Raw genomic sequence first — 21,915 nt, forward strand, 5'->3', positions numbered from 1 at the left:
CAAAACCATCACAAACAAAACTTCCCGCAAATTAACAACTGCCTTTTGTTTGGGGCTTGCTATTGTTAAGAGGAAATTGTTTAGAAAACTGTCTGGAGCAAAAGCCTGCAGTCAACATTCTTATTTTAGAGTTTATAGATTCTCTTTCAGATTAGGAAAACCAATACTCTCAAATCTGTCTGTTTCTTATACTGTATACTGTCCATCACTGAAACTCTAGCTTACACAGTCAGGCAGAACAAATTAATCTAAAAAACAACCATATCAAGGTACATTTGAGATGGATCTGAGAAGCATTTGAGAAGTACACATTTGATCACATTTGAGAAGCAGCGTGGCCTAGTTGATAGAGCACTGGCCTGGGAGTCAGATGGACCTGGGTTCTAATCCCTGCTCCTCTACTTGCCTGCTCTGTGACCTTGGGCAAGTCACTTAACATATCTGTGCCTCAATTACCTCATCTGTATAATGGGGATTAAGACTGTGAGCCCACTTGGGACATAGACTATGTCTAACATGATTGTTATTGTTTCCTTATGCTGTCGAGTCGTGTACGACCCATAGCGATGCCACGGACACATCTCTCCCAGAACGCCCCACCTCCATCTGCAATCGTTCTGGTAGTGGATCCATAGAGTTTTCTTGATAAAAATACGAAAGCGGTTTACCACTGCCTCCTTCAGCACAGTAAACCTGAGTCTCCGTCCTCAACTCTCTCCCATGCTGCTGCTGCCTAGCGCAGGGGAGTTTTGATTTGTAGCAGATTGCCTTCCACTCACTAGCCACTGCCCAAACTAGGAATGGAATGGGTAGGCCTCTGCTTGACTCTCCCTCCCATAGTCGAGACTGGTAGAGTACTGGAAACTCTCCAGATACGACCCTGAGAGGAGCTAACCAGATTATCTTGTATTTATCCCAGTGCTTGGCACATAGGAAGCGCTTAACAAATACCTTAAAAAATTTTTCTTCTTTATCACCCCCTCCTCTGCCATTATCACCATTATCTGGTGATAATCTGGTGATAATTATTATCTGGTGATAATATCTCTTTCCTTTCTTCTCCATTCAAACTGCTAACACGTTAATACGATCACTCATCCTATCCCTCCTGGATTACTGCATCAGCCTCCTTGCTGGCCTCCTGGCCTTCTATCTCTCCCCACTCCATTCAATACTTCACTTTGCTGACTACATCATTTTTCTATAAAAATATTCAGGACATGTGCCCCCCCCCCCCCAAAAAAAAAACTCCAGTAGTCGCCCATCTACCTCCTTATTATACAAAAACTCCTCATGATTGGCTTTAAAACACTCTCTCACCCTGCCCCCTCTTACCTCACTTCTCTCTTTTACAATCCAGCCCACATACCTCTCTCCTCTAGTGTTAACCTTTTCACTGTGCCTCCATCTCACCTGTCTTGCTGCCAACTGCTAGCCCATGTCCCTCCTCTGGCCTGGAACCCCCTCCTTCCTCAAAGCTGATGGGCAATTTCTCTCCCCCCATTCAAAGTGTTATTGAAGGCACACCTCCTCCAAGAGGCCTTCCCAGAGTAAGCCCCACTTTTCCTCATCTCCCATTCCCTTCTGCATCACTCTGACTTGTTCCCTTTGCTCTTCTCCCCGTCCCAGCCCCTCACTACTTAGGTACATATCTGTAATTTTATTTATTTGTGTTAGGGTTTGCCTCTCCCTCTGTAGACTGTGAGCTCGTTGTGGGCAGGGAATATCACTGTTTATTGTTGTATTAAACTTACAGTGGTCTGCACACAGTAAGCACTTAATAAATACAATTGATCGAATGAATGAATAGAATAGAAGAGTACAATACAACAGAGTTCAGAGACTCATTCCTTGCCCTCTAGGAATTAGGGATAGGGGAAATAACAGAGGGGCAATTCCCATGGTTCAATTGCTTGGTTCTTTTTAAATTCATACCACATACCAAGCACTGTTCTAAGCACTGGAGTAGATACAAGGTAATCAGGTTGGACACAGTCCCTGTCCCACATAGGGCTCACACTCTTAATCCCCATTTTACAGATGAGGGAACTGAGGCCCAGTGAAGTGACTTGCCCAAGGTCACACAGCAGACATGTGGAGGAGCCGGGATTAGAACTCATGACCTGACTCCCAGGCCCATATTTTATCCACTAAGCCATGCTGCTTCATCTAGTGATCAGTGACTCCTGTGTGAGTTCTGATGAACCAACCACCATCTGTGCTACCCAAGAGCCAGAGAAAGCCAGCCTGAAAATGTCTCTGGGGAAAGTGCCAACTTTCCCACTAGCCAACTTGTACTTCCCAAGCACTTAGTACAGTGCTCTGCACACAGTAAGGGCTCAATAAATACGATTGATTGAATGAATGAATGAATGAATGAATGAAAGTGGCTCAGGGAGCCTGGTGACCGGGCAGTAGGGTGACAGAGAGCAAATCCCCAGGGGTCTACATGATGAAAGGAGTCCCAAGGCAGCAGATACAGGCTTAACCTTCCTTTATGTTCCTTCTCCTTCCAGGAAATAGGCTTTTAGAAAGTTAAAAAAAAAATCAATCACCCCTTCCCCACATGGCCATAAAGCCACCTGCTCCCAGGGCAGTGGATCCCACCAGACTGTGATTTCAACCTCTTTTCATCCTGATGTCAGCGGGGACCTCACAGGACACAAAGGAAGGTGGGACATGTCAGAGCCCATCTCCCCATTCCTCTCCTTCCCAAAACAGAGATGAGCTGAAGTCTGGATCATCTGGCCCCCTTTCAGAAAGAGAAGGAATATCTCATTATTCTCTACTATTTCCCCTCTGTAATTTATTTTCATGTCTGCCTTCCCTGCCCTTTGAGGGCAGGAAGAGTATCTACCAACTCTATTGTATTGAAGTTTCCCAAGCACTTAATTACAGTGCTGGGAACATAGTAAGTGCTCAGTAAATACCATTGATTGATGGACTGAAGAGATGGGGTTGAACTCTTATATGTCTATAGTGGCCCTCTGTCTGGTTTTATAATAGATGAACACATTTTCAGTTGGCCTGTCCCCTGTCTGGAATCTGTTTGGCCCCGGATGTTTTTGTGTCCTGTATTTTCATTTTCAGCACTCTGCCACCCCTCTGCCATGGCTTCTGCTGCATCTAGGACATGGTGAGTTCACATGGACCTGGAAAGGAATACAAAGGCCCTGGGATTAAGGGGAGGGGGATAGGGATAAGGGATTCCACCAGATAAGCCTTCCCTGGGATTGTTCGAACCTAGTGAACATCCATAAATTCATTCAAACGTATTTGAGCACTTACTGTATGCAGAGCACTGTATTAAGAGCTTGGGAGGGTACAATGTAACAATAAACAGACACATTCCCTGATCCTGAGCCACAGTCTAGAGAATGGTGCGCATGACATCATCATTTTGACTGCATAATAATAATAATCAGTTTGTCCCATGGGGGGCTCACAGTCTTAATCCCCATTTTACAGATGAGGTAACTGAGGCACAGAGAAGTTAAGTGACTTACCCAAAGTCACACAGCTGACAATTGGTGGAGCCGTGATTTGAATCCATGACCTCTGACTCTAAAGCCTGTGCTCTTGGCATTGAGCCATGCTGCTTCTCTAGTGCATGCTGCATGCTAGTGTCATCACATGTCTCTCCTTGTTCCATGCTAGATTTCATACAGATCCTGAAGGGGAACACAAAGGCTCTGGAGCAATTGAGATAGAGAACTACATGAAAATGCTCTAAATTCAGGAAGATTTAGGCCCATTCTAGCAGACTTCCACGAAGTGGCAGTCATGCAACTTTATTACATCAAGCTCCACATTGGTGTTGAATGAGACAGGCCACTTGTGTTTTGGGGGTCCTGTTTTCTGAAGTGCCGTTGTTGGCCACCCCACCTGGGAGTTCTCGGTAAATGGAGGCTGTCCAGCTTAGTCAGGACAATAGAGCTAGCAGACTCGATCCCTTCCCTCAGGGACCCTACAGTCTATAGAGAGAAAGCAGACGCTAAAATGAAAACAGATAGGAGGAGGTGAGAGTATAAAAATATATACATATATATTATGTGGGACTGAGGGGTGAGTTTTAACTGAGTGTTTACCTGCCAGGGAAGTGTTGAAGTGGCAGTTGTGGCAGAACTATGATGATGATAGTATTTGTTAAGCACTATGTACCACGCACTGGGGTAGACATAAAATAATCAGATAGGACAAAGTCTGGCTCATAATCAGAGTAAGAGGAAGGAAAAGTAATGAATCCTCATTTTACAGAAAAGGAAACTATTGTGAGCCCCATATGGAACAGGGACTGGACCAACCCGATTTGTTTGAATCCACCCCAGCGCTTAGCAGAGTGCTCGGCTCATAGTAAATGCTTAACAAATACCATAACAAAGTAAAGCTTTGAAGGTGGGGAGAGTGATGAGTGATTATATTAGATATGAAAAGGGAGGGTGTTTCAGGCCAGAGGCAGGACATAGAAGAGATGCAAAACTCCCTGTGGGGATCAGTGGGTGGGGATGAAGGTTTGAGATCTTTTTCTGGAGATAATCCCCAAATGGATCCACCCAAAGGCTTTCAGATCCATCCTTTGGAAATGATGGAGGGAGTGAGCCATTCACAAGAGAATAAATCAGAGAACCTTTCCTGGGCTCAAAATGCAGGTAGCAGCAGCAAATGGCCAAAAAGCCAAATCTGGAGTGGGAGGGGTTACATGGCAAGGAGCAAGCATAAAACACCAAAGAGGGCAACTAGTCAATCAGTTATCAATAATAATAATAATGATGATAATGATTGTAGTATTGTAGATACAGTTAATAAGGTTGGACACAGTCTCCGTCCCACATGGGGCTCACAATCTTAATCCCCATTTTACAGATGAGGGAACTGAGGCACAGGCCCAAGGTCACACAGCAGACAAGTCGGGGATCTGGGATTAGAACCCAGGTCACTCTGATTCCCAGACCCATGGTCTAGCCACTAAGCCATACTGCTTCTCAAAAGTGCATTATTAAAAGCACATCTCCTCCAAGAGGCCTTCCCAGGCTAAACCCCAATTTCCTCTCTCCCACTCCCTTCTCTGTCATCTTTCCACTTGGATTTGCTCCCTTTATTCATCCCTCCCTCAGCCTCACAAGAGGTATGCATATATCCTTCATTTATTGATTTATATTAATATCTGTATTCCTGTGCTAGACTGTAGGCTTGTTGTGGTCAGGAAACATGTCTACCAACTTTGGTATATTGTACTCTCCCAAGCTCTTAGTACAATGTACAGCACACAGTAAGCATTCAATAAATACAACTGACTGATTTGGTGACCTGGCCAGAGGACAGGGCAAAGTGTTTAAGTACACTGCTCTGTGCAGAATAGGCATTCATAAATATAATTAATTGATGGTCTGATGAACCATTCCCTTCCTCTCTCCTCCTTCCACTGACCCTCAGTTCCCACTAAGGGTTGCTTCTTGTGGGGGAATTCCAAAATCTCAATAGAATGGGGATTTAAGAAGTGCCATGGGGATTTAGCTCAAGCCCTTTCACTTCTTTTTCTCTCCCACTCTCCTGCTCCGAACTTCCCTCCTCAGTCCCCATTCTCTCTTCCACTAATATTAATAACTGTGATATTTATTAAGCACTTTCTATATGTCTAATATTGGGTTAATTACTGGAGTAGATACAAGATAATCCGATCTGGCACTGTCCCTGTCCCACACAGGGCTCAGTCTAAGGGGGAGGAATAACAGGTATCAATTCCTTATTTTACTGCTGAGGAAACTGAAGTCCAGGGAAGTTAAGTGACTGACTTTCCCAAAGTCACACAGCAAGCAAATGACAGAGCTGGGATTAGAACACCAGGTTTCCTGTCTCCCAAGTCTGTGTTCATTCCATTAGACTATGCACCTTCTTCCAGATTACTGATGTCAGCTCTGTTCCCCACTCTCCCTCCCTACCCCTCCAGATTCCCCATTTCAGGTCAGATCCCAGGGTCAGCCACTCTGGTTACTTCCCAAACCCTTTTCAATATTTCCAGAGGAGCTCTTGCCCCAACCAGCCTGGCTGTCCGTCCGCTCTTCCAATTTGTTCTGGCTAGATTTCCAAAAAACATTTCTTTTGCTGGCGGAAGCCAGTGGATTCTATTAAATATAGAATACGGAGCCGACTTTCAGATGGAAATTACAGCGGGGGAAGGACAGATGGAACTGTTTCCCAGGATGGAAAGCCTGCATCTGCTCTCTATAAGAAATGCAAATAGGGAGTCTAATTAAGCATTCAGAAGAGGCCTGTCTCCTCCCGCCTGTCCCTCTGTCCAGCTGCAGCACAAAGGCTGTGTGTGCTGAGTCCGGAATAATGGTGGCCACCTATTGCAGCTGCCCCTCCCCTCCTCCCCTCCCCCATCCCTTGACTTGAGTGACACTGTATTCAAGCCTCTGTCTCCTGCTCCCCTCCCCCACCCCCAGCTCTCCCACCCACTTCATCTCCATCTCCCCCCTCCCTCATCCCTGCTCCTCAATCCCCACTCCTCCATCTCCCATCTCCTGCACCTCCATGCCCCCACTTTCCGTTCCCTGCTGCTCCATCACCTGCTCCCTGTCTGCTCACCTCCTCGTGTTTACACACTTACTGTGTGCAGAGCACTGTACTAAACACTTGGGTGAATACACTATAACAAACACATTCCCTGCCCATAATGAGCTTGCAGTCTAGAAGGGGAGGCAGGCAATAATATACATAAGGGGTTTCTTTTTATCTAATAATGTTGGTATTTGTTAAGCCCTTACTATGTATGAAACACTGTTCTAAGCGCTGGGGGGGAGACAAGGTGATCAGGTTGTCCCACATGGGGCTCACAGTCTTCATCCCCATTTGACAGATGAGGTAACTGAGGCACAGAGAAGTTAAGTGACTTGCCCAAGGTCACACAGCTGACAATTGGCAGAGCCTGGATTAGAGCCCAGGACCTCTGATTCCCAAACCCAAGCTCTTGCCACTAAGCCACGCTGCTTCTCTGCTGCTCTCCTGTGGCTCATCCCCCCTCTCCTGCATCTCCATCTCCCGCTCTCCCATACCTGGTTCCCCCCATTCTCACCTTCCCCCATCCCCAGACTTATTGATGTCTACCTCCCCCGCCCCTTCTAGATTGTGAGCTCCTTGTGGGCTGGGATTGTCACTATTTATTGTTGTATTGTACTTTCCCAAGTGCTTAGTACAGTGCTCTGCACACCATAAGCACTTAATAAATATGATTGGATGAATGGACTTCCATTCCCTGCCCCAATTCCCCACCCTCTGCACCTCCACCCTCCCCTCCTCCATCCTGGGCTCTCCTACTCCCTGCCTAGCGTCCCTTGAAACTCTATTCACTGCTTCCCCCACCCCCATCATCTCCCGGGTCTCTATCCCCTGCTCCACTGACTCCATGCCCCTTTCCCTGATCCCTCATCCCCTTCCCAGTCCCCTGCCCCCCACCCCAGCCTGTTGGAGATGCAAGATGAGTTTGATGAAGCTGATTGGCATCTGGGGAGCATCCTAGGGAAAGGCGTGATGTGAAATCCCAGAGCAACTGCAGGCACCTCCTTTCCCTCAGACTGAGAAAGGCCAAGAGAGGCAGGGGTCATCGAGGAGGGGGAAAGGCTGGTCTGGGAGCCTTCTCTTGGGAGCTGAGGAAGATGAGGTTATTACATAAGTGGACTGAGGAATGTGTCACCTTTGAGAGAGAGTTCTGGATACAGAAATCAGGGCTGGTGGAAGAGGGAAGGAAAGGGGGTGGAGATAGAGGCAGGGAATCTGATCCAATGACTCTCTCTCCATCTGAAAACATCCCAGAGCCACAGGGGTAGGTGGCCAGAGCCAGGGCATGGCTTGCCAGAACAGAAGCTGTGTTGCCTTTCACGGCTGCTCCCGATCACAGCCCCAGAAGAGAGCTGAGTCTCCAGGGCTTCTTTGGGTGCCTGCCTGCTTTCTGTCTCATCATGGCCCTTTTAGTCTCTCATTTACAGGAAACATTTCTAATGGAAAGGACCTTCTGTTCCTTCTCCCATCCTCCTTCTCCTCTTTCCCTGCCTCCTCCCTTCTTATTCCCCCCATGCTTTTCACCCTGGCCCATAAATTCCTTTCCTTCTCCGTCTCTCTTTTTTATGGTATTTGTTTAGCTCTAACTACATTCCAGGAACTGAACTAAGTGCTGGGGTAGATATAAGCTAATCAGGTTGGACACAGTCCCTGTCCCACATGGGACTCACAGCATTAACCCCTATTTTCCAAAGGAGGTACCTGAGGCACAGAAAAGTGAAGTGACTTGCCCAAGGTCACACAGCAGATAAATGGTGGAGCTGGGATTAGAACCCAGGTCCTTCTGACTCCCAGGCCTGTGCTCTATCCACTAGGTCAGGCTGTTTCTCTCTGGCAAGAAATGAGTATGGAGAAAGCAGGTGTAGAAAATCAATCATTCAATCAGTGATATTTTTTGAGCACTTTTGTGTGTAGAGCAATGTACTAAGCACTTGGGAAAGTCCAATACAACAGAGGTTATCGATATGTTATACGTTCATTCATTCAATCGTATTTATTGAGCACTTACTGGGTGCAACTAACCACTTGGAAAGTACAATTCGGCAATAGAGACAATCCCTGCCCACAACAGGCTTACAGTCTAGAAGGGGGGAGGCAGACATCAAAACAAGTAAATATTCATCAATAGCATCAATTTAAATTAATAGAATTATATATATATATATATACACATCAAAACAAGTAAACAAGGATAAATGTAAATAAATGGAAGCACAAATATGTACTTCTATTGTAGACTTGTACATACATACAAGTGCTGTTAGGTGGGAAGGGGTAGAGCAAAGGGGGCAAGTCGGGGGTGGGGGGTGCTGAGGAAAAGGGGGGCTTAGTCTTGGAAGGCCTCTTGGAGGCGTGAGCCTTCTGTAGGGTTTTGATGGGGGAAAGTGTGATTGTTCGTACATTCCCTGCCCACAAGGAGCACAGCATGGCTGCAGAAGTTTCTCCTCTCCAACATCCACACAGACCTTCTGGAGGCTGATAATGGTGGATTCTGATGATGGTGTTCGGATTTAGCCCTGGCCTCCCAGAAGCCCAGATCACTTTAATCGTAGAGTTTCAATCACCCTGTCCATAGCCCAGAGAAGGAGGCTCAGAGAGGTTGTGCTGATCTGGCAGTCACCCAGCAAACTCAGCGAAGGAGCTGGGCAGTGAATCCAGGACTTTGGCCACCTGGTCATCTCCCCCATCTAGGCTATAAACTCCTTTTTTTAATGGTATTTACTAAACGTTTATTATGTAACAGGCACTATACTAAATGCTGGGGTAGATACAAGGTAATCAGGATGGACATCATCCCTGTCCCACTTGGGGTTCACAGTCTTAATCCCCATTTTACAGATGAGATAACTGAGGCACAGAGAAATGAAATGACTTGCCCAAGGCCACATAGCAGACAAGATGGCAGAGTCAGAATTAGAACCCAGGTCCTTCTGACTCCCAGTCTTATGCTCTCTCCACTATGCTATGCTGCTCCTAGTAGGCAGGGACTGTGTCTGCCAACTCTGCTATATTGTACTCTCCGAAGAGCTTAGTACAGTGCGCTGCACCCAGGAAGCACTTGGTCCCACTGCTTCTCTAGCTGCCAGAGCTTGGATTGGAGTCCTGTGGCTTGGTTGGGTGTTGGGTCATCAGCCCTCCTAAAATGGGCTGTGGTGGAGGGTCTTGGACAGGGACTACCAACTCTATTGTATTGTACTCTCCCAAGAGCTTAGTACAGTTCTTTGCACACAGTGAACAGTAAATATCATTTGTTGATTTACTGATTATTGATTGACCCAGAAGCTCACAGGTGGAGCTTGCTGTCCCCTCCTTCCCACCTGATCCCAGGAGAGAGTTGTGTGATGGGAGGGATGGAGAGGCCCCATTGTATTTACTGAGTGCTTACTGTGTGCGGAGCACTGAACTAAACTCTTGGGACAGTACAATATGAAGCACATTCCTGCCCACGACGAGTTTACAGTCTACAGAAGGAATGTCTGAGAACTCTGTTGAGATCTAATAAGGATAAATGGGGTATTTGTTCAGCACCAATAATAATCTTTAAGTGCTTCCTATGTCCCCTCTCAGGGTCACACCTGGAGAGTTTCTACCTGTCTCAGCTATGGGAGAGAGAGTCAAGCAGAGGCCTACCCATTCCATTCCTAGCTTGGGCAGTGGCTAGCGAGTGGAAGGCAATCTGCTACAAGTCAAAACTCACCCGTGCTGGGCAGCAGTGTCATGGGAGAGTCGAGGGCAGAGACTCAAGTTTACTGAGCAGAAGGAGGCAATAGTAAACCACTTCTGTATTTTTACCAAGATAACAGTATGGATACACTACCAGAACGATTGCAGACGGAGGTGGGGCTTTCTGGGAAAGATGTGTCCTATGTCTCGCTGTGGGTCAGAGATGACTTGACAGATTAAGACAAGACTCTCCCAAGTGCTTTAGCACAGTGCTCTGCACAGAGTAAACACTCAACAAATACTGTAGATTGATTGACTGAGGCCGGGATAGCAGTCAATCAATCATATTTATTGATCGCTTATTTGTGCAGAGCTCTATATTAAGAGCTTGGGAAAGTACAATATAACAACATCACTGACACATTCCCTGCCCACAAAGAGCTTACAGTCAAGAGGACAAGCTTAGAAACTAGAGGGCTGTAGCATGGGTAGGAGGTAAGGGGATAGCAGAAAACTTGGTCTTTGGAACCATAAATGGCTTGGGTCTGGGCTGTTAGAAGTCTCTTGGTGGAAGTGTATGCTGCTGTTTAAACTCTTGGTTGAGGACAATTAGAAAACCTCAGGTCTCATCCCTCAGCCTAACGCTTAAAGGGTCTCCCCGGGACCTACTTAAACTCATCCAGTCAGAGGGGCCAAGCCAGAGCTCTGGAGAGAAACTGGAAGGGAAAGAGAGTACCTTCAGTTCCTAATAATTCATTTAATTACATTTATTGAGCGCTTACTCTGTGCAAAGCACCATAATAATAATCATGATTGGGGTATTTGTTAAAGCATTTACTCTTGGCCAAACAGTGGTAAATACAAGATAATTGGATTCAACCCATATCTCACATGGGGTCCACAGTCTAACTGGAAAGGAGAGCAGTCACTGAATCCCCCATTTTACAGATGAGGCAACTGAGGCCCAGAGAAATGAAGTGACCTGTCTGAGGTCACACAGCAGGCAAATGGCAGAGTGGAATTTAGAACCCAGATTCCCTGATTCCCAGGCCCGTGGTCTTCCACACTGCTTCTCCCTCTCCCAAATAATCCCTCCGTCACCAAGGCCCAGGCCTGGGCCCATTGTGGAGCCTGCTGGTGTCAGCTGGGTGAGGGGGTTGGTGGGGTGGGTGCCTGGCGGGAAGCAAGTCAGGGCAGGTTTGGTGCTCCCAACCCTCACCCTGACTGCATCAGTCAGGTGTGGTGGCAGGAACTGGGGGTTGAACCTGGGTCCTGGTCCCAGTGTCCCAGAACTAGTGGAGAGAGCACAAGTCTGGGCGTCAGAAGGACCTAGGTTCTAATCCCGGCTCTGCCACTTATCTGGTGTGTGACCTTGGGTGAGTCACTTAACTGTGCCTCAGTTACCTCATCTGTAAAATGGGGATGAAGATTGTGAGCCTCAAGTGGGACAGGGACTGTGTCCAACCTGATTTGTTTGTATCTGCTCCAACACTTTGGACAGTAACTGGCACAGAGTAAGTGCTTAACGAATACCCCAATTATTATTATTGTCAGCATTATTACTATTATTATCTGAACTTTACTTCTCTGGCCGCCTTTCCACATCTCAGGGGGGCTCCTCTCAACAATGGGACCAGTCGTCTATGCCTGGTCCCCCGCCATTTCCACCATCCCGGTCCTTCCTGGGGAAAGTTGGGGTGGGAGGAAAGGCAGGAAACTGGATCCATCCAATGCAAAGGAGGGAAAGCGTTTGGGCTGCTGGTGGGGGAGTGATGCTGGAGGGAATCCTCTAGGGTATGTGAGGTAAAAAGAGAAGAGAGATTTAGATGGCTCATCAGATAGGAAGATTAGCAGATGTTGAGATCAGCAAAAAAGCCAAGCCAAAATATACAGAGGCTTCTCTATGACTGCTAGCAGCCTAAAAATAAAACGAAAGAGCTGGAATGCCCGAGGACTTCAGCTGGAGCCCGGCCAAATGATTCCCGCAGGCTACATTTGGTCCTTCCTCTCTCTCTTCATGGTAGTGGAGACCCTGCCCCTGTTGACACCTCTGTGGCATCCATGGATGGAGATGGAATCACCCCCAACATCACTCTTCTGCCTTCTGGGACCTGCTGGGGTTGCTAACTGCCCCAAGTCTATCAGTGGTATTTATTGAGGACCTACAGAGAAGCAGCATGGCATAGTTGATAGGGCACGGGGCTGGGAGTCAGTTATCATGGGATTACCCATGGAGGTTCATGGGAAGGAGAAAACCAATGGGTTGCAGTGCTCCCTGACTGCAAGCTATAGGAAGGACAGGGAAGGGTGGTGAAGAGTGATGTGGGGCACTGAATATGAGGGACAACAGGAAGAAGATTCTTAAATTTACTTTACTAACTGCAAGAGGAGCACTCTGAAATCCCTGCAGGGAGAAATGAAAACTAAATATTCCAGGGAGGGATCCAGGAAACACTGCACAGACCAGAGTAGGGGTCAGAGGCAGCAGGACAGAGAATAATACAGCCTCACTTGGGAAACACAGCGGCTTAGTGGATAGAACACAAGCCCGGGAGTCAGAGGACCAGGCTTCTAATCCCAGCTCCGTCACTTGCCTGTTGGGTGACCTTGGGTTAGTCATTTCACTTCTCTGTGGCTCAGTTTTCTCAACTGTTAAATGGGGAATCAAAACCTGTTCTCTCTCCTATTTAAACTGTGAGCCCCATGTGGAACAGAGACTGTGTCCTACCTGATTAACTTGTATCTCCCCTAGCATTCAGACCAGGGCTTAACACCTAGTAAGCAGTTAACAAATACCTCAAATAAAATAAGCAAATAGTTTAGTCCTTTCAGTGAATGTTAGTGATTTTATGAACCCTGAAGGGAGTGATCTGGCTCTCAGTGAGGAGGTATTATTTAAAGCCAATAGGCCAAATGACTCGACTTAGATTAGCATATTTTGGACACATAATCAGGAGGACTAATACTCTGGAGAAGACACTAATGCTCGGAAAAGTCCAGGGAAAACATGGAAGGGGCAGACAGGCAACTAGATGGATAGAGACCATAACAACAATAACAGAAGAACCATTAGGAAGGTTGCAGATTATGGCAGAGGACAGGATATTTTGGAGAAAATACATCCATAGGGTTGCTATGAATCGGAAATGACTCTACGGCACTTAATAATAAATAATAATAAGGTTAAATTGTGGTAAGCACCTAGAATATTTTAGACCATATTGACAAGGTAGACATAGACAAATCTCCAGGACTAGTTGCCATCTGCCTTAGAGCTTGGATGAGACTTGGAAGGGAAACTGAGGTAGCACTGCAACTAATTGTTACAAATGGCTATTGTATCAAATAGACTGGCCAAGTGCCAATGCACTCGATCTTTAGGAAGGACTCTATAGGCGACCTTGGAATTATAGACTACTAAATCTCACATCTATATTTGGAAAAATGGTAGCATCTATAATTAAGTTTAGGATCAATGGGCACTTAAATCCAAACCCACTGAAGTTCTTTGAAAGGGTAAATAAGCAGTAGGAAGGGGGAACCAGCAGATAGATGTAGATTTTTCTAATGGCTTTGGGCAAGGTTCTTCATCAAAGTTTTAGGAAAATGTAACCCCTTTATTTATCATGGGATTAAAGAGAAAGCTCTAACAAAACAAGAAAACTTGCTAACTGATAAGAAATAGCAGGCAGGGTCACAAAGGGTCACTTTTTTGGATAGGGGCATGTAAAATCAATCTATTGATTAATTGGTGGAATTTATTAAGCATTTGCTATGTGCAAAACATTGTACTAAGTGTTGGGAAAGTACAATACAGTTGAGTTGGTAGACCACATCACTGCTCTCAATGAGTATTACTGTCCAATTAAAGTGGGGTCTCTCCAAAAATGAGTAGTACTAGATGAACTGGAAGAGAGACTGGAATTCTTAATGAGCTGAGCAAGTTTGTTCATGAAGCTAAGCTCTATAGGGATGAGTGAAATATCTGCAAATGGGGATGTACTGCAGAAATCAATCAAGCAATCAATCAACTGTATTGAACACTTATTATATGCAGAGGACTGTACTAAGTGTGTGGGAGAATACAACAGAGTTGGTAGACATGATCTGTGCTCACAAGGCGCTTACAGGTCTAATGGAATAATCATGGTAATAATAATGACGATGGCATTTATTAAGCGCTTACTATGTGCAAAACACTGTTCTAAGTGCTGGGGAGGTTACAAGGTGATCAGGTTGTCCCATGGGGGGCTCACAGTTTTAATCCCCATTTTACAGATGAGGTAACTGAGGCACAGAGAAGTTAAGTGACTTGCCCAAAGTCACACAGCTTACAATTGGCAGAGTTTTGGGATTTAAACCCATGACCTCTGACTCCAAAGCCCGTGCTCTATCCACTGAGCCATGCTGCTTCTTGGTAGTCAAGAAATGCTGGGCATCAGAGAGAGGGCATCGAAAATAAACAAAATTCATAGACCTGATGATGAACAAACCACAGTTCATGTGGGAACCAGCATGGCCTACTAGAAAGAGCAGGGAACTGGGTGTCAGAAGACTTAGCTTCTGGTCCTGGTTCTACCACTTACATGCTGTGTGACCTTGGGCAAGTCATTTAAATTCTCTGTGCCTCAGTTTCCTCATCTGGGAAATGCAGATGAAATACCTCTTCTCTTCCCTTGTAGACTGGGAGTCTTAAAGTAGGGCAGGGGCTGTGGCTGATCTGATTATCTTGTACCGATCCCAGCCAGCACTTAGCACAGTGCTTGGCATGGATTAAGCGCATAACAAATATCACATTTTTTTTTGTTCCTGGCACTCCAGGGACTCATATCCCTCCCCTTTGCTCCAGAACAGCTGTGTTCAATATTTCAATCAATGATATTTCTTGAGCTCCTACTCTGTGCTTTCCCTCTAGACTGTAAGCTCCTTCTGGGCAGGAAGCATGTCTATCAGCTCTGCTTCACTGTACTCTCCCAACCACCTTTTACAATGCTCAGCACACAGCAAGCACTCAATAAATGTGATTGATTGATTTACTGATTGCAGAGCAGTATACTAAGCACTTGGAAGAGTACATGGTAAACCCATAGACACAATCCCCTGCCCTCAAGAAGCTTACTTTCTAGCAGGGATCCTGTTGAACACAGTGTGCCACTTCTGTGTCATGGAACTCAGTGGTAAGAGTTGAGGTGGAGGGAAGCTGGAAAAGTAAAATTAAAATTCTGTATACAAAAGTATCTGGTGCCATATTAGTGTAGGTCAGGGGGCAGACTGGCAATGGATTTGTCTGAAGTAAACTCAACATTTGCTTCTGGACTGTGGTTACCCTACCATCCTGGCCTTGGAAAACTGAGAGCTTTCAATTCACTTCTTTGGGTCTCAGCTTCCTCATCTGCAAAATAGGTATTCAGTGTCTTAGTCTGTGAACCCCATGTGGGACAAGGACTGTGTATGACCTGATTAGCCTGAATCTACTCCAACACTTGGAACGGTACTTGGTATATAATAGCAATAATAATAATAATGGTATTAGGCACTTACTATGTATCAAGCACTGTAGATAGATACAAGATTATCAGGTCCCACTTGGGGCTCACAGTCTAAGTAGGAGGGAGAACAAGCATTGAATCCCCGTTTTGTAGGTAAGGGAACTGAGGCACAGAGAAATGAAGGGACTTGCCCAAGATGACAAGGTAGGTAAGTGATGGAGCCGAGATTAGAACATAAGGCTTTTGACCCCCAGACCCAGGTTCTTTCCACTAGGTCACGCTTCTCTAAATAAATAGTAAGTGCTTAACAAATATTATAATAATAATGGTATTTATTAAGTGCTTACGATGTGCCAGGTACTAAGTGCTGGGGTAGATACAAGGTAATCAGGTTGTCCCACGTGGGGCTCACAATCTTAGTCCCCATTTTACTGATGAGGGAACTGAGGCACAGAGAAATGAAGCGCTTGCCCAAGGTCACACAGCAGACAGGTGGCAGAGCTGGGATTAGAACTCAGGTCCTCTGACTCCTAAGCCCATGCTCTTTCCACTGAGCCACACTGCTTCTCTAATATACTACTATTACTATTACTACATACTACTAGAGAAGCAGCGTGGCTCCGTGGAAAGAGCACGGGCTTTGGAGTCAGAGGTCATGGGTTCAAATCCCAGCTCTGCCCATTGTCAGCTGTGTGACTTTGGACAAGTCACTTAACTTCTCTGTGCCTCAGTTACTTCATCTGTAAAATAGGGATTAAGACTGTGAACCCCCCCGTAGGACAACCTGATCATCACTTGTAACCACCCCAGCGCTTTGAACAGTGCTTTGCACATAGTAAGTAATAATAATAAATAATAATAATGGCATTTGTTAAGCGCTTACTATGTGCAAAGCACTGTTCTAAGTACTGGGAAGGTTACGAGGTGATCAGGTTGTCCCATAAGGGGCTCACAGTCTTAATCCCCATTTTATAGATTAGGTAACTGAGACCCAGAGAAGTGAAGTGACTTGCTCAGTCACATAGCAGACAATTGGTGAAGCTGGGATTTGAACCCATGACCTCTGACTACAAAGCCCGGGCTCTTTCTACTGAGCCACACTGCTTCTCTAAATGCTTAATAAATGCCATTATTATTATTGATGGGGGCCCCTCATGCACCATGGAAAGGTTGCAGATATTGTTTGAATGTACACGGTTCTGTTGCCATATCAGGTATGGGCCTTAGACCCTGCAGCCCACTGGCTGGGTCCAGGAACCAAACCAAATAAGGTGATAGACTCCACCCAGCTCTGCACCAAATCTGTACCAAATCTGCACCAATCCAGTCCCCACTGTTTACAAATCTACCAATCACTGTGATCAGCAACAGCCGTATATAAGCCAATTCCCTTAAGGAAATGAGCCCGCCGGGTGCGTTACCCCCATTCGGTCTTTGGGGCCTTTTCCTTTAAGGAAATGAGCCCGTTGGGTGCGTTACCCCCTATTCGGTCTTCGGCCTTACCAATAAAACCTTATTAAAACTTTCGGAAGTCACATGCTGTCTGACTAATTCTTTAGTCGCCCGGCGACTTGGTGGCCATCCGGAACAACCGCCGCCATCATTTTGGTGGCCCGTACAGGGAGATCCAGTAGATGTGACTGCCGCCGTCCTGGCTGACCATAGCACAGCCTGAAGCCATTGGAGTGGTGAGTTCTTTTTTTTTTAATTGTTCTTGTCTGTTCTCACGGAGGCACCCTCTAGTTCCTGGGTACACTAGGGGGGAAGCAAGGACCGACCGGGTTGGTCCAGGAAAAGAACCTCTCATCAGGAGGCGGTCCGGGAAAAGGACCTCTTGTCAGGAGGCGGTCCGGGGAAGGGACCTCTCATCAGGGGACGCCTTGAGTTGGAGGGACCACAGCTTGGGCAAGTGGGATGCCACGCGGCGCTTGGGCATAACCCGAGACAGGCACAGAGCCGGAATTGTTCTTGTCTGCTCTCACGGAGGCACCCTCTAGTTCCCAGGTACATTAGTGGGGAAGGAATGCTGACCGGGTTGGTCTGGGAAAGGACCTCTCATTAGGAGACGGTTCAGGCATTTCAGCACTAGTGGGACGCCACTCAGTGCACGGGTATAATCCGAGACAGGCACAGAACTGGGATTGTTCTTGTCTGCTCTTGCGGAGGCACCCTCTCGTTCCTGGGTACACTGGGGGGAAGGAAGGCTGAGCGGGTCGGTCTGGGAAAGGACCTCTCGTCAGGAGATGGTCCGGGTATTCCAGCGCCAGTGGGATGCCACACGGCACTCCGACATAGCCCGAGACAGACACAGAACCGGAATTGTTCTTGCCTGCTCTCGCGGAGGCACCCCCTAGTCCCCAGGCTCACTAGGGGGGAAGAAAGGCCTACCGGGTCGGTCTTAACCCGAAAAAGACACAGAACCTCAAAAAAGGAACGTTTTCCACCCATTATGGGAAGCTTTTATTTCTTTTCAGTCAACTAAAAAGAGGAACGTTTTAATAAGGACAAATTTGGTTTGGCCTATTTAAAATGCCATTAACTGATTTTTTTCTTGTGCACCACAAAATGGCCCCAGTATAAATTAGAGGATCAGGAGGTCTGGCCTGAATATGGGTCCGTAAGTTATAATACTATTTTCCAGCTGGACTTATATTGCAGGCGGTTAGAGAAATGGTCAGAAATGCCCTATGTCCAAGCTTTTATGGCTTTGTCCCAAAGACCTGAAGAAAAAAACTGCCGCTTGTGTTTTTCCTGGGCCCATCCAGGGGGTCCAGCCCTAAGGTCCGATTCCTCAGATATACTGGATGATCCTCTCCTCTGCAGGGGACCCTGGGAGGATGGCTTTCCCCCTCCCTCTGGCTGGGAATCTCAGGTACTTTCGGCCCCCTCTCTGCCCCCTGAGGGAATGGGAAACACCACCAATACAAGGCCCAACCCTTTGTTATGTCCTCTTCCATACCAGTCCACCTCCTCCTGGGCCCTAAGCCCTTCCAGCACCCGGGAAGGCACACACTACGCCCCTCCAGAAGGAGGGGAAAGGATACTCCCCTTGAGAGAGGTTGCAGGGGAGAGGGGAAAGATAGTGCCGGTACAGGCTCCCTTCTCTTTGAGCGAATTGGAAATGGCAAAACGGAAATTGGGAAGATATCCACCGAAAACTACAGAAGGAGCAGTTGGGGCCACAAACCCCCACGAATCAGTTGATAGAGGCTGCCTTTAGAGTTTTTAATAACTGTGACCAGGCAACCCGGGATGAGAGGGGCCGCAGGGTCAAAGTGAAGGCAGAGAGCAGGCCCAGTTACTTGTGGCGGCCCTGATGAAGGGTCAGTCTCACCCTGGAAGGTCACCCGACATGGCCACGACGCTTGTCCATGGCCCAGGGTCCAGGAAGCCCTGTTTTGTGTGCCACCAGTCTGGCCATTGGCCTCTGCCAGAGACGCGGGCACTGGAAGTGAGACTGCCCAAATTGCCAAGATCCGCCCTTTCCTCTCCATCCAAACTGCTACCCTGCTTGTTCAAGCTCTCATCCTATCCCGTCTGGACTACTGCATCAGCCTTCTCTCTGAACTCCCATCCTCATGTCTCTCCCCACTTCAATCCATACTTCACGCAGCTGCCCGGATTGTCTTTGTCCAGAAACGCTCTGGGCATGTTACTCCCCTCCTCAAAAATCTCCAGTGGCTACCAATCAATCTGCGCATCAGGCAGACTCCTCACCCTCGGCTTCAAGGCTCTCCATCACCTCTCCCCCTCCTAACTCACCTCCCTTCTCTCCTTCTACAGCCCAGCCCACACCCTCCACTCCTCTGCCGCTAATCTCCTCACCGTACCTCGTTCTCGCCTGTCCCGCCATCGACCCCCAGCCCACGTCCTCCCCCTGGCCTGGAATGCCCTCCCTCTGCCCATCCGCCAAGCTAGCTCTCTTCCTCCCTTCAAGGCCCTACTGAGAGCTCACCTCCTCCAGGAGGCCTTCCCAGACTGAGCCCCTTCCTTCCTCTCCCCTTCGTCCCCCTCTCCATCGCCCCCATCTTGCCTCCTTCCCTTCCCCACAGCACCTGTACATATGTATATATGTTTGTACATATTTATTACTCTATTGATTTATTTATCTTACTTGTACATATCTATTCTATTTATTTTATTTTGTTAGTATGTTTGGTTTTGTTCTCTGTCTCCCTCTTCTAGACTGTGACCCCGCTGTTGGGTAGGGACTGTCTCTATGTGTTGCTTGACTTCCCAAGCACTTTGTACAGTGCTTTGCACACAGTAAGCGCTCAATAAATACGATTGATTGATTGATTGATTGATTGATTGGAGGCAAGCCCCGACCCGGAGGCTGGTCAGTTCTTGACTGTTGGCCTGTCTAAGAGTCAGGACTGACGGGGCCCAGGGAATGGCCAGGCCCCCACAGGAACCATCTCCATGGCCAAACCCAGGGTGAGCATGGAAGTGTCCTTTAAGATTATAAATTTTCTTATCATTACGGGGCCACCTACTCTGTCCTTCCCAGTTTTCGCGGTCTTACCCATCCATCTGGAGTAAAGGTGGTGGGGATCGACGGCATCTCAACATCTTGTCTCCAAACTGCCCCCCTACCATGTTTATATCAGCAGGAACTGTTTGGCCTGACCTAGCCAAACCTTTTGCCTTATATGTAGACAAGCAGTGACACCACTGTGCTGCGGTTCTTGGTCAATCCTTGGGGTCAGACTTTCGGGCGGTAGCGTATTTTTCCAAGCAGTTGGATAGCGTCGCCGCTGGTTGGCCAGCATGTCTCCATGCGGTAGCAGCCACTGCCGTAGCGGTACAGGAGAGCAGCAAGCAGAACTAGTAGCCCTATCTCGAGCTATGAAATTGGAAAAGGGGATGCATCAACATATTTACTGACTCCAAATATGGCTTCCATGTCTTAAATGCTCATGGGACTATTTGGAAAGAGTGAGGTCTCTTTACTGCCCAAGGCACCCCTATCAACATGCAGCGGAAATCCTCCAGCTACTTGCAGCAGTTTGGGAACCCCGGAAAGTGGCTGTAATTCACTGTCAGGGACACCAAAAGGGGAATACAGAAATAATCAAGGGAAATCATTTTGTTGACTCAGCTGCTCGACAGGCAGCCCGCACCCAAACCGAGGACACCTCTTGTCCCAGATTTTTCTGATTCTCCCCAGGAGGACACTCCCTCACAATACACCTGTGACCAAATCGGCGACCTCTGGCTCCACGGGGAAGAGCACCAACCCACGGGACAGAAGTCAACTGAGGAACCTGAGGGGGATGCTGCCCCCATCTTACAGGCTCTACGAGAAGTCACCCCGACCGTGACACCACCGCCATCTCGCCGTCGAGCTCACGGCCGGTTTGCGGTACACCCATACGACCCCGAACGCATCTAGTTATGAGTTCATCGCCCCCTGTCAGCATGAAGCCGTTTCAGAAGACGGACCATCGACCCTCAGCAACCCCTTAGGAATAAGGGTCATATGTCTTTGAGGGGGGGAATGATGGGGGCCCCTTATGCACCATGGAAAGGTTGCAGATATTGTTTGAATGTACACGGTTCTGTTGCCATATCTGGTATGGGCCTTAGACCCTGCAGCCCACTGGCTGGGTCCAGGAACCAAACCAAATAAGGTGATAGACTCCACCCAGCTCTGCACCAAATCTGTACCAAATCTGCACCAATCCAGTCCCCACTGTTTTCAAATCTACCAATCACTGTGATCAGGAACAGCAGTATATAAGCCCACTGTATCGGGCACTCGGGGCCTTTTCCCTTAAGGAAATGAGCCTGCCGGGTGCTTTACCTCCTATTTGGTCTTTGGGCCTTTTCCCTTAAGGAAATGAGCCCGCCGGGTGCGTTACCCCCTATTCGGTCTTCGGCCTTACCAATAAAACCTTATTAAAACTTTAGGCAGTCACATGCTGTCTGACTAATTCTTTAGTCACCTGGCGACTTGGTGGCCATCCGGAACAACCACCGCCATCATTATTATTACTACTACCACTAGCAAGATCATTGTGGACAGGGAATGTGTCTGTTTATTGTTGTATTGTACTCTCTCAAGAGCTCAGTACAGTGCTCTGCACACAGTAAGCGCTCAATAAATGACTGAATGAATTGAATGAATACTACTATTCCTAATAACAGTAATAATAATAAACCAATTGCAGAAGGTCAGGATGATAGAGCCCAGAGATTGGGG

General features: G+C 47.3%; 1 non-coding gene across 1 annotated transcript; it reads right to left on the bottom strand.

The window, feature by feature from the left end:
- Window positions 1–752: 752 nt before the first annotated feature.
- Window positions 753–890, bottom strand: LOC119929403. The gene has a single exon (XR_005451529.1). It is a non-coding gene; the product is annotated as a small nucleolar RNA SNORA7 (small nucleolar RNA).
- Window positions 891–21,915: the final 21,025 nt, after the last annotated feature.

Source organism: Tachyglossus aculeatus, chromosome 5 (assembly GCF_015852505.1).
Source record: "Tachyglossus aculeatus isolate mTacAcu1 chromosome 5, mTacAcu1.pri, whole genome shotgun sequence".
In the NCBI taxonomy this organism is placed as follows: Eukaryota; Metazoa; Chordata; class Mammalia; order Monotremata; family Tachyglossidae; genus Tachyglossus; species Tachyglossus aculeatus.